The following is a 12,550-nucleotide window of genomic DNA, read 5'->3' on the forward strand; positions in this document are numbered from 1 at the left end:
GGGGCGGGGAGCTGCTGTTTAAAAATACATTTAATTATATTCCTTCTCTGCAGTAATATTGATACCATTTTTAGCGCATTACAAATACTGTGATTTTCATTTAAATCACGTCCATTATCTTATTGACCTAGTTTTTATTTTGTAATCAAAATGTTCTATTTCTGGATGCCTTAGCCCAGAATCTTTTTTTTTTTTTTTTATTTAAAGGTTATGGACCTTTTGTGGAGTTTATGTTTTTTTTTTTTTTTTTTTTTTTTTTTTTTTCCTTTCTGTCGTAGCTGCGTACAGATGGGCTGCCTCTGTGTTTGCTGTATTACGGAAAATGGTGCTATATTGCTCTCTGGAAGAGTGAGGCTTTTCTCTATTTAATTTGGCAGGATGCCATGGGACCTCACATCTGGTGACGTTTTTGGTGAGTGGATGGTGAAAGAGCCAGGAAATTCTATTTCTATTCAAAATGAGAGGCAGAGGTCTGGTTCTTCCTTCCCCTTCTTTCTCTGCTCTTCTTCACTATTTCTGTTTTTAGCTCTCTCTGCTCATAGGATCACACTTATTTTAGGTCCTGCCTTTTCTCTGATTCTTCCCCTCCTCTTTTCTTCCTGCTCTTTTTCTTACCTTCTCTTTCTTGCTCTCAGCAATGTAGGCCCACTTTGTTTCTCTTCTCTGGCTGGAAGCTCACTCTGGAGAGACCCCCTGCCCCGGAGGTGCCCCTGGAAATGCTCCACGTTTCCTTTCCATATTATTTCTCCGTGTCTTTCTTGATACATGAAGGTACCTTGCTCTCTCCTCCAGACAGTGAGTAGAACCAGAGAAATGTTAGGAGTGAGAGTGACCAGACATCTTCTTTTTGTGACTGAGGAAGGAGAAGGCCAGAGAATGATTTCTCCTAAGGTTCAAGGGCAATTTAATGGCAGAGCCAAGTCAAAGACCTCGTCTCCTGTTTGAGGGTTCTCTCTTATCCCCTTTAGCCAGAAAGCCATATAGATGTGGTGCGTGGTTCCTTTTAGCACTCATTTCTCTCCATCACCATCAGCCTTCTCAAGTATCTTCCTGTGTAAATGTATTTTGGGGGAACTGAGTTTTTAATGTGTCACTTTCTCATGAAAAGAAGACTCAAAAGGTGGAGTGCAGCAACAGGAGTCCCTCCCTGAGTTGTTAGGGATTTTCTCAGGAATGGTATTTTGCTCCAGGTCATTTCTGTTGATGGATTCATTCCTAAGAACCGGTAGATGACTATGACATATAATATTCGAGCTTGAACTCTTTCCTGCCTGCCTGGAGTCTCTCTGTTAATCAGGAAACCACATTTAAAGCTGTGTCCTGAACTCTGCCCAGCATGTCAGCTTGGCCAGGAAGGATAGGGAATTCCTACTGGTAGCAGCCATTGAGGACTAAGGGAGTAACTAGAGGTCAGATAGGAGCTTAGCAAGGAAGACATTGGCAACATAGGGTACTTTTCAGCCACTGGTATTGTCTCTTTGTTTCTGAAATCCCCCTGTGGTTGAGGTTGGACAAAGTCTAGGCTCTCAGCCCCCTGGGCCGGTGACCCCACGTTTTGGAATTTTGTGATCTAACAATTTTTTTTTTTCAATTGAAGAGGCTTAACATAGGGTTGTTAGCGTTTATCTTGAGAAGTCAGGATGTTAGAAACAGCAAGAGCAAAATTGTCATATAATGTTACAATCTTTTCAAAAAAGAAAAGTTATTCTAACACATAGGAAGAATATAATCTCAGAATAAAGGACAGCCCTCTGTAGCTTCTGGAAAAACCCCTATTGTCCAGATTGGTCCTACTTAGCCACAGGCCAGCATAAATTTTGTCCCAGAAGCAGCGATGGTCTGTGATACATGGGAACCACAGCCTTCACTCTGGGGTTGGTAAGCCCCGGCCCCTCTCTCCAGGGAGAATACAGAAGAATGCACGAAGAACACAGCACAGAGAGCAGCCCATCAGTGTCTGGCACATACATAGTTTGTGCTCAGTAAATGATGTTTGTTTTTATTCTTTCTTAGAGAAGCAAATTACACTAGATGACTATTTCAGTTTGGACTTCGAGGGACACTGCTCTTTTGGCTTGTTTTCGTTGTAGACTAGGCTCTGATCTTCAGCTTTATAGATCTTTCACGTGATTTCATCAGTTACCTTGTGGATGGTCAGGACAGACTTGTATTTTCTGAGTTCACAGGAGGCTAATCCATACGTAAAAATGTAGTTCATTGTTTTGCAAATAGAAGATACGCTTTTTCAGGGACTACACCAATAGATTGGTCTGCCTGAATCCCATGTCCTCCCCACAGTAGGGGAGGGGGAGGGCGGATGCTGTGGTGACCATCATGGTGTTCACTTTCCTTGGAAAATGTAGAATCAAAGCAATGGGAATTGATTCACTGAGTGTATTCCAGCAAGCGTATGACATAACCCATTTTATTTCACTGGCTCTGTTTTCTCTCTTTCCTTTGGATGTTCCTCTTCATTGAAAGACAGTAAAGTATAATGGTTAAAAGCAGAGGCTCTGGGGACACCTGGGTGGCTCAGCGGTTGAGTGTCTGCCTTCAGCTCAGGGCGTGATCCTGCAGTTCCGGAATCGAGTCCCACATCAGGCTCCTTGCAGGGAGCCTGCTTCTCCCTCTGCCTGTCTCTGCCTCTATCTCCGTGTTTCTCATGAATAAATAAATAAAATCTTAAAAAAAAAAAACAAAAACAACAGTAAACAAGACTAATTAAAAAAAAAAAACAAAAGGAGCAGAGACTCTGGAGTCAATGGCCAGGTGTGAGTCCAGGCATTGTCTACTAGGTGTGTGACATTAGGCAATTTATTTGACCTATTTGTGCCTTTTCTTTTTAAGATTTATTTATTTGTTTGAGAGAGTACATGCAAGTGCATGTGAACAGAGAGGAGCAAATGGAGAGGGAGAGAAAAAATCCTCAAGCAAACTCCCCGCTGAGCATGGGCCCTGACATGGGCTCGATCCCAGGACCCCAAGATTATGACTTGAGCTGAAATCAAGAGCCGGCCACCCAATTGATTGAGCCACCCAGGTGCCCCTGACCTCTTTGTACTTTAATGTTATCTTCTGTAAAATGAGGATAATTATTATAGAATTTGCCACATAGGTTTGTTTTGATAAGGAAAGGAGTTGAGATATGTAAAGTGCTTAGAGTGCTTGGCATATAATATAAATGATCAACAAATATTTATCATTTATATTATTGAGGGTGCTAGTTTTGTGGTGGACATGGAAAAATGAATAAAAATCATATGGGCAGGATTATAGATTCTTAAGGGTTAGATTCTTATCTGTAACTTCCCTTCGTATAGAATTCAGCTCTCCAATAATCTTTGGTTTCTGTTTTTACCCTTCATTGTTTCAGTAGATTTTCATATCACAGCACTCTCTCAAGACTGTTTTTCATTGATCGCATTTTGGGTTGGCTATTTTGTGTTGAGTTGGAAATTGTCAAAGGCTTTTCTTCCCAGGATGCTTGTTTGGAGAAGCTTCTGTTCTTGGTTGTGGTGGATCCTTTCCAGTGGGTCTTCCCTAGGTCACCCCTTCCTGGCTTTTCCTTCTGGAGAAGCAACCCCCCAACTCATGATGAATCAAGCACGAACTTCTCTGCTAAGAGACTAGGAGATGCTGAGCTACTTGCACAGATCTCCTCTAAAATAAGTAGCAAGGATTATAGTGAAGCTGATTCTGGGGGTAGCTTTTTATGTGCCTTCTCCCATTTTGCCAAGCCTACCGGTCAAGGGTTAGGGTTTTTTAATGTGAATTTTTTTTTTTTTTTTTTTTTTTTTTTTTGCCATTTCTCCATTCCCTGAAGAAACTTAACATCTGTTTTCCAGTGGAAGTCAATGACAGATTGATGAGTATTTAGGGTGCCTTTTATAGGAATGCCCACATAGTATGTGCCACATACTCTATATACACAACTAATACCTGTAGTACGACCAGTTTTCAGGTTCCTCACTAAACTTACAGTGACACATATGGGCCATTAAAATATTTTTCTATAAAATAGTGCAGGTACATTGGCCTCTGAAACAGATTAGTCCACCCACCACCTATCTGTAGTATAATGAGAAACTGAAACTGATAATTAGCTACAATTTTGCTTCGGTAAGTCACCCTCTCATGATGTTTTTGTAGAAAGACTTTTCCTCGCTGCGTCTTGCACTCCTGTCCGTGTAAATACAGCTTTCCTCCTTGACTCCTCTCTCACTTTCCAAAGCAGCTAGAATGAACTGTGTGATTGGGTTGCTGGTCTTGCTCGTTCACTGCCAGTCAAGGGTTCAGGGAGATGCCAGGTTTGGGGAGGGGAAGGGGAGAGAGGTCAGCTGGAAGCACTATTTCTAGCTTTGGAGTCAAGGTTTTTTTGCTGAGAGTGTTGCAACCTTGCCGTCAAAGTTGTGCTGGGTCCTCTGCTAGGGCATAGGCACTGTCTGGCCACCTTGGGGGTCCAGTTGCACCAGGAGGACAGTCAGTCTTGCAAAGTAAGTGACAATTTCAGGAAACTTTGTATGAGGATTGTTGAAATCAGCCAGTGCAGAGCCAGGCTCCTTTCTGCCTATCTCTTGGAGGTAAGAATGTCCTCTTTGGGTTCTACTTTGTAATTCTGTAGATCTGGATGGTCTAAAGATTGCACAGTAGGGAGATCCCACTCATCCCAGCAGAGTGGAGATTCCTTTGACAGCCAGTTCAACTTTAGGTTCCAGGACCTTGAGGTCAAGAATATTCTTCAACTGAATCACATGAAGTAGATATAAGAGGAGCTTAAAGGGAAGGTGTAATTATTTAGCTCTCCAATGAATTATAAATGTTAGCCTGGGGCCACAGAGCTCCCAGACCTCCCCATGGAAGCTCAGTGATACCCTCACATTACAGATCTGGGCTGTAATCTCCTGCAAGGCCTCCACCAGCCTGTGTTTCAGCCTCCTTCTCAAGGCAAATGACTGCCAAATTCCATCTAGGTAGCTTCCATTCTGACATTCCCAAAAGTTTGTTTGACATCCTACTCTGGGTGGGTAGCCGTCTGGCTCTCCTATAGTCAACGCCCCACCAAAAGTCTCTTCCTCATCTAGCCATTTGTGATGACCTATCCAGGCCATTTGTGATATTTCCATAGTGGTATCCAGTTGACCTCCAAGTGAGGTTGATTCCCTTAACATTCCCCCTAAGCCACACTACCCTTTTTTCATTGTAATGTCCTTACTTTTCACTCTTGGTTTCCACTCTCACATCTTCTAAGATTACACTCATTAGAAGAGTAGTCAGATTGAGGAATTAGGTACACCCCCTGGCTGACTACGTTTTACACTCTGTGCAGGAGGCAGAGAACGAACAAAGTTGGGGCCAGACCGGCTTAGAAGAGGATGACACTAGGCAAGTCACTTGGCTTCTTTGAGGCCCCATTTATGCACCTGTTAATTATGGCTGTCTTGTTCACAGGCTGCTTGTGAGGGCCTGATGTTATAAGTGAGGAATCAGGCAAGGAAATAAATGAAACTGGGGAACTAAGCATCCAATTTATCTCTGGCTCTTTGTATTATAAAGGGGATATTTAGGATTGCAATTCCACATTGCTATAGCTGTTTTGGGGTCCCTTACATGACCAGGAACGTGGAGGATACTAACATTTGTTTAGCACACTAGAGTCACCCAGCTACTTTGGGCTGTGCTGGGCTGCTTGAGGTTGAGGGATCAGTGTCTCAATGGGCCTGTGAGGCATTTGAGATGCATCATGGTCAGGAACTCAGTCTCACAGTTCCTGAGAAATCTGCCATCCTCCCTGGTGGTATCCATTCTTATCAGGACTATTAACAAAATTTTTTGTGCGGAGGAGTTTTTGGTGGTGGCATTTGGTTCTTTTATGGCCCTTCCTTTATCTGGACCACGAATAATCAACTGACGAATCTCTCTCCCTGTTCTCATTTTTCAGCAGATATTTCCTGGGGATGTTCTACTTGGTGCTTTAGGGAAAGATGGGTGGATGGAAGCTAGTGGTCATGAGATAGAATATAGTACCTGAAAACAAACAGACAGACAGACATAGTCACAGAGCCCAACTGTCAGAGTGCTGGCTGACTTTGGACTCTGAAAATTTCCTTTGGAAACTACCTGTGCTGCGTCACTATCTGGGACTATGCTTGAGACAACCTCAGCACCTTGTATGACACTTGGATGCTTAGTTCCCCAGTTTCATTTATTTCCTTGCCTGATTCCTCACTTATAACATCAGGCCCTCACAAGCAGCCTGTGAACAAGACAGCCATAATTAACAGGTGCATAAATGGGGCCTCAAAGAAGCCAAGTGACTTGCCCAGTGTCATCCTCTTCTAAGCCGGTCTGGCCCCAACTTTGTTCGTTCTCTGCCTCCTGCACAGAGTGTAAAACGTAACCAGCCAGGGGGTGTACCTAATTCCTCAATCTGACTACTCTTCTAATGAGTGTAATCTTAGAAGATGTGAGAGTGGAAACCAAGAGTGAAAAGTAAGGACATTACAATGAAAAAAGGGTAGTGTGGCTTAGGGGGAATGCTAAGGGAATCAACCCCACTTGGCGGTCAACTGGATACCACTATGGAAATATCACAAATGGCCTGGATAGGTCATCACAAATGGCTAGATGAGGAAGAGACTTTTGGTGGGGCGTTGACTATAGGAGAGCCAGACAGCTACCCACCCAGAGTAGGATGTCAAACAAGCTTTTGGGAATGTCAGAATATGTTGTTACACATTGGGACAGTTTAGGTGGCCGAGTGTCATCACTGGGGGTGTGGTTGGGGCTGGGAAGAGGAAGTAGAGAAGTGAGCCAGGCCTACTATAGAGTTCTTTGTTAGTCTCTCTCCCCTGGTCTCAGGGTCTTGGCCAGTCTAATTTGCCAGGATTCAATGATACCTAAACTCTTTTTTGGATGGTGCCATATTGTTTTCAAATCACCTTACCTCCTTTTATCCTTGTAGGAACATTGGATGTAGATATTATTTTTATTTTTTTCGTAATTAATGGAGGGAACTAAGAGGCCTCTGAGAAACTGGATAACTTGTTCTGGAAAGTGATAGACTGTGGACATATGCCCAGGCACTCGTCACACTGGCATCTACTTCTCTCTTAGGACATTTGCCCCAGCACAAATTTTGCCACAAGTGTCTTCTATTTGCAAAGAACAGGAGAAAATTCCTTCTACTGCTGAGGAGTGTTCCTAGAGAGTTTGTGGGAGCAGGAGCCCAGGGGGGCTGTAATTCTCCAGGACAGCAGCAGCACTGCCCAGGAGGACAGCAGCTCAGCAAAGTGAGGGGACATCTTGATCTGCCAATGATGGAGAGAATATGCCATTCACTGCAATTCATTGTCCAGTTTGGCTAACTTAGACACTCAGTGTGCTCTGGATGGAATGAATGACTGGATAAAACATAAATTTAACAGGATTTTTTTTAAAAAAAGGATTTTATTTATTTATTTGAGAAAGAGAGAGAAAGGCAGAGGACAAGGTAGAAGCAGGCTCCCACTAAGCAGGGAGCCCGATGCAGGGCTCAATCCCAGGACCCCAGGATCATGACCTTAGCCAAAGGCTAAGGCTTACCTGACTGAGCCACCCGGGCACCCCAACTTAAGAGTTTTTTTTTTTTCAAAAGTTTTTTTTTTTTAAGTTAGAATCTCATGATGTCTTTTAACAGCATACCTTTTGAACCACATTTATACAGTGAACCATTTTATAAGGTGAGATACATGCATCATTTTTCACCAGTGACTTTGAATGGCTCATATTAAACTTGAAATCCAAGCATACATGTCCAGTCCTTTTAGCTACAGAATTGTTTGCCTATTAAAATATGCATTTCTGCCCTTTCACGAAGATGGCACCGAAGGTGAAGAAGGAAGCCCCTGCCCCTCCCAAAGCCGAAGCCAAAGCAAAGGCTTTGAAAGCTAAGAAAGCGGTGCTGAAAGGCGTGCACAGTCACAAAAAAAAGAAGATCCATACGTCACCTACATTCTGGCAACCCAAGACCCTGCATCTCTGAAGGCAGCCCAAATATCCTCGAAAGAGTACCCTCAGGAGAAACAAGCTTGATCACTACGCCATCATCAAATTCCCCCTGACTACTGAGTCAGCCATGAAGAAAATAGAAGACAACAACACACTGGTGTTCATTGTGGATGTCAAGGCCAATAAGCACAAGATCAAACAGGCTGTGAAGAAGCTCTATGACACTGATGTGGCCAAGATCACTACCTTGATCAGGCCTGATGGAGAGAAGAAAGCATATGTTCAACTGGCTCCTGAATATGATGCTTTGGATGTTGCCGACAAAATTGGGATCATCTAAACTGATGATCCCAGGCTATAAATCTAAATATAAAATTTTTCACCATAAAATAAATAAATAAAATATGCATTTCTATGGGCAGACATTGAAAGCCCAAGTAAAGCCAACTAATAACACACTATTTATAATCTCTTCTTTGTCCTCTGAAGGGTCTTTTCCCTCTTGGACTTGATCAGCAAGCCCTTATCTCCTGAATGGTGGGAACATGAAAAAGCAAGAGGCACAACCAACTCTGAGTCAAACACCAGGATTCTAGACCCCAGGCTAATCACTTTTTTTTTTTTTTCTGAGCCTCAGTTTCTTCATCTGTCAAGCTTGTAATCATACCACACAAGGGTAGCATTTAGAAGTGCTTTATAGATAGTGAAGTGTAATTCTCTTCTGGTCTGTATGCATTTTTATACCCAGGACAAGGACCTACATTTACTTCTCTTATGAGACTAAACTAATATAGAATAAAAATTTTTCATAACTATACTTCAGATACATAAAATAGAGTCTAGAGATTTCTTTGTTGTCATTTTATTCCTGATGAGTTCAAAGCCTTGCCCCTGGTGTATCTATTCATATTTTAAGTCTGTAATTGGCTAGTCAGTGGTTAGGACAAAGCGCTGATTAGTAGATAAAAGCGGACCACTGACGTAGAACCTTGGGGAATCTAGCCCAGAGTTTCCTATTCTGTGAAGATAGCTTCTACTCAAATCAAGGCCAGCATTTGGATTATCTATTCACTAACCTCAATCCTTAGTGAATCTATTAGTGTAGGTCATAGATTCATTCCTGGTGCATGCAAATTAGCATCATACTATTCCACGGCCACAGGTCGTTCCCAAAGATTCTACCAACTGTTTTCACATGTCTGCTATTGGTTGGGGAAAAGTTGGTGGGAGAGTGTATGGTGCATGCAAAGCTGTCCCCACTAATGGAAAAATTATATTTAGATGGTGTGAGACATCTTTGTTCTGTCTGAGGACAGACCTTACATTGGCAACTGGGTGCCCAATGCTATTCATCTTCTCAGAGAGCAGAATTACTGGGAGTGCAGGCTAGCTAACAAGAGTAAATGATTGAATGCAGTGCTTTTTTCACTATCTGGGAAAAGTAGTAGGCATTGAGATCAGCAGCTGCCATTCTTACAAAGACAAGCCAAGAGCAAGGGATTGGGTGTTTGAGAAGGTCGTCAGGTAGAAGTGGCTCTCAGGCACAGCAACACTCAGGGGCTTTTGCCACAGCCACATGTGGTGGTTCTTGCCCTGAGGTTCTTTCAACATGCCAGGGACCAGTGCTTTCATCACCAAGATGTAGATACAAAAACCAAGCATAGTGAAGTTAGGTGATTTCTCCAGCTCAAAAAGAGCATGGAAATTGAAATAACACCTGTAGATACTTTGCTCCATTTAGTTAGAGACTTGACAGGGGTAAAGATGGAGGAGTGGAGATCCATTGTAGCTGAGATAGAAGCTTAGCTCTTTCTCGTGCTTCTCACAAAAGGGTGCATGGTTATTGAACGTGTGGATGGAGACCCCTACAAGATGGGACACTTATTGATGGCCTACGTCATCACCAGGCAAGGTCCTCAAAGTCACTCTTCAGCTACCTCCACGCTGACGTGTGGAGCTGGAGCTGCTGACGGCCTTGTTGGTCTCCACACTCCACGCGACCCCTGAGAGGTCTTGACACCAAAGGGGATGCCCTGGGAAGGGCTGCCAGAATTTCCTGTACTGCTGGGGCAGTAATCCAAAGGTCAAAGACTCTGCAAATGGACCGCCTTTGTTGCTCAGTGGAGGGCCCAGGCCACAGGGGTCCGAGTTAATTGATCACACTGAGGAAACTACTCCATTGAAGTTGGATGTAGCAGGATGAAGAAGTGGATGAACTGATAAAGAATGGGTTTAACTGAAGAACTCAGCTGCCCTTGAATCCTTTGTGGAAGTAGAACGTAAATAATCAATCATAAATAAATAAAATGCAGGAGCTAAAGAAAGGCCCTTTAAATACACCATCCCTCACAGCTGCAAGTGTTGCAAAGTAGCAACGAAGCAGAATTGGCCAGTATGGATGATTATGGGCTGGCACTCCTTGACACTGAGACTGGATCCAGCTTCAGATCCTTTTCATCCACAATATGTTTATCCAAACCCTGTATAGCAGCAATGATGAGTAAAATGATGGCCTGTAGTCCAAAGTAATGAACCAAGACAACTAAGACGATTTCTCAATCCAGCTGGAATTTTAGGGATTAAAGATTTCAGTCAAACTATTTTAAGATACAGTGTGAACCTCCACACCTCATGAAGCACCATCAGATAAGTGTTCACACACACACAAACACACACGCCGTAGACATGTCTATATACTCTTATAGACATCTGCACATATATATATATATATAACTGAAAGGCAGAATAGATGTAATTAAAAGGCAGAATATATATAATATAAAAATATACTTTATATATAATGTAAATGTAAAATAATATAAATTTATTATGTGATAAAGATTTTATATAATGTTATATATGGATCTAAATATAAAATATAGCTTTATATATGGTTTTTTAATATTTAATTTATTTATTCATGAGAGACACAGGGAGGGAGAGAGAGAGAGAGAGAGAGAGAGGGAGAGAGAGAGAGAGAGGCAGAGACACGGGCAGAGGGAGAAGCAGGTTCCATGCAGGAAGCCTGACATGGGACTCGATCCTGGGTCTCCAGGATCATGCCCTGGGCTGAAGGCAGCTTTAAACCGCTGAGCCACCCGGGCTGCCCAATATGTACATATGTATCTTTTAAATATTTTATTTATTTATTCATGACAGACACAGAGAGAGAGAGGGCGGGGGGGACACAGGCAGAGGGAGAAGCAGGCTCCGTGCAGGAAGCCCGACGTGGGACCTGATCCCAGGTCTCCAGGATCAGGCCCTGGGTCGAAGGTGGCGCTGAACTGCTGGGCCACTGCTGCCCCTATATATGTTTTTTTTTTTTTAAAGAGAGGTTTTTATCTTAAGATTTTATTTATTTATTTGCCAGAGTATAAGCCAGGGGAGTAGCAGGCAGAGGGAGAGGGAGAGGGAGAAGCAGGCTCCCAATGAGCAGAGAGCCCGATGTGGGGCTCCATCGCAGGACCCGAGAATCATGACCTGAGCTGAAGGCAGGTTCTTAACCAACTGAGCCACGCAGGCACCCCTATAATATATGTTTTAAAGTAATATACAAAAAAAAGTATATATACTTTTATATCATTTACTTATATACATACTTTTTTTTTTTTTTTAAAGATTTTATTTATTTATTCATGACCGGCACAGAGAGAGAGTCAGAGACACGGGCAGAGGGAGAAGCAGGCTCCATGCAGGGAGCCTGATGTGGGACTCGACTCCGGGTCTCCAGGATCACACCCTGGGCTGAAGGCGGTGCCAAACCGCTGGGCCACCGGGCTGCCCTACTTCTACATACTTATGTAGTATATATTTATATAACATATATTCTACCTCTTAGTTTTTCTCTGGCCCAAAGCATGACTGCTTTTTATTTTTGTTCTGTTTACAGCAGTGTTATTGCATGTTATGAGGAAGTTTATCCAATAGCATGTAAGATAAAAATTGAGCAGAGTGACCCTTCAAGCCTTAGAAAGGCATCAGGTTAGAGACCATCCTACAGTTTCTCCCTAGGGCTGACCTGGTCAGTTTTTTCCCCTCCAGCATGGGACTAGATCATTAGCTGTTTCTTTGGTTGAGCCTCAGCTGAGAGTCAGAGAAGCTCAGTGGGTCTACCTCCAGCCAGGCTGTGCCCCCAGCCGCCGGGCAGGCACTCCAGATGCCGGGTGAGGCAGCTGCTCTCTGAGGGCCCCTCCCACTTCCCCATCAAGGCAATTGGAAGACAACTGAGACTTGTTTGTTCCCAAACCTGTTTACGCCAGTTGTACTTTTTCCATTTAAGACATGTAACGAAATGTTATGTGAACACATGATATATGAGTGTGAAAAGGAGACATGTTTCTATGAAGCCTACACCGTTGTCTTGGAAAGACTTGTCAAGGATGAACAAAAATTGTGGGCACATGAAGTATAAATGAAATAAGTCTAAAAGACTGTGGGGAAAATCATAAAAATTAAGCAGATTCCAAAGTCCAACTGCTTTTCAGCTGTCTTTGGATTTTTTTTATCTTCTTTAAAGAAACTGGAACCTGAAAATCATAACGGATTTCTGGTTTAGACAGGAAAT

The 12,550-nt window shown here is 42.9% G+C and overlaps 1 protein-coding gene and 1 pseudogene across 3 annotated transcripts in view; both read left to right on the top strand.

The window, feature by feature from the left end:
- The window catches only part of SAMD4A (sterile alpha motif domain containing 4A), a 216,720-nt gene that overhangs the window by 80,093 nt on the left and 124,077 nt on the right, over positions 1–12,550 (top strand). The window lies entirely within an intron of this gene.
- On the top strand, positions 7,015–8,341 carry LOC140639988 (large ribosomal subunit protein uL23 pseudogene; annotated as a pseudogene).

The sequence above is a fragment of the Canis lupus genome, chromosome 9 (genome assembly GCF_048164855.1).
Source record: "Canis lupus baileyi chromosome 9, mCanLup2.hap1, whole genome shotgun sequence".
In the NCBI taxonomy this organism is placed as follows: Eukaryota; Metazoa; Chordata; class Mammalia; order Carnivora; family Canidae; genus Canis; species Canis lupus.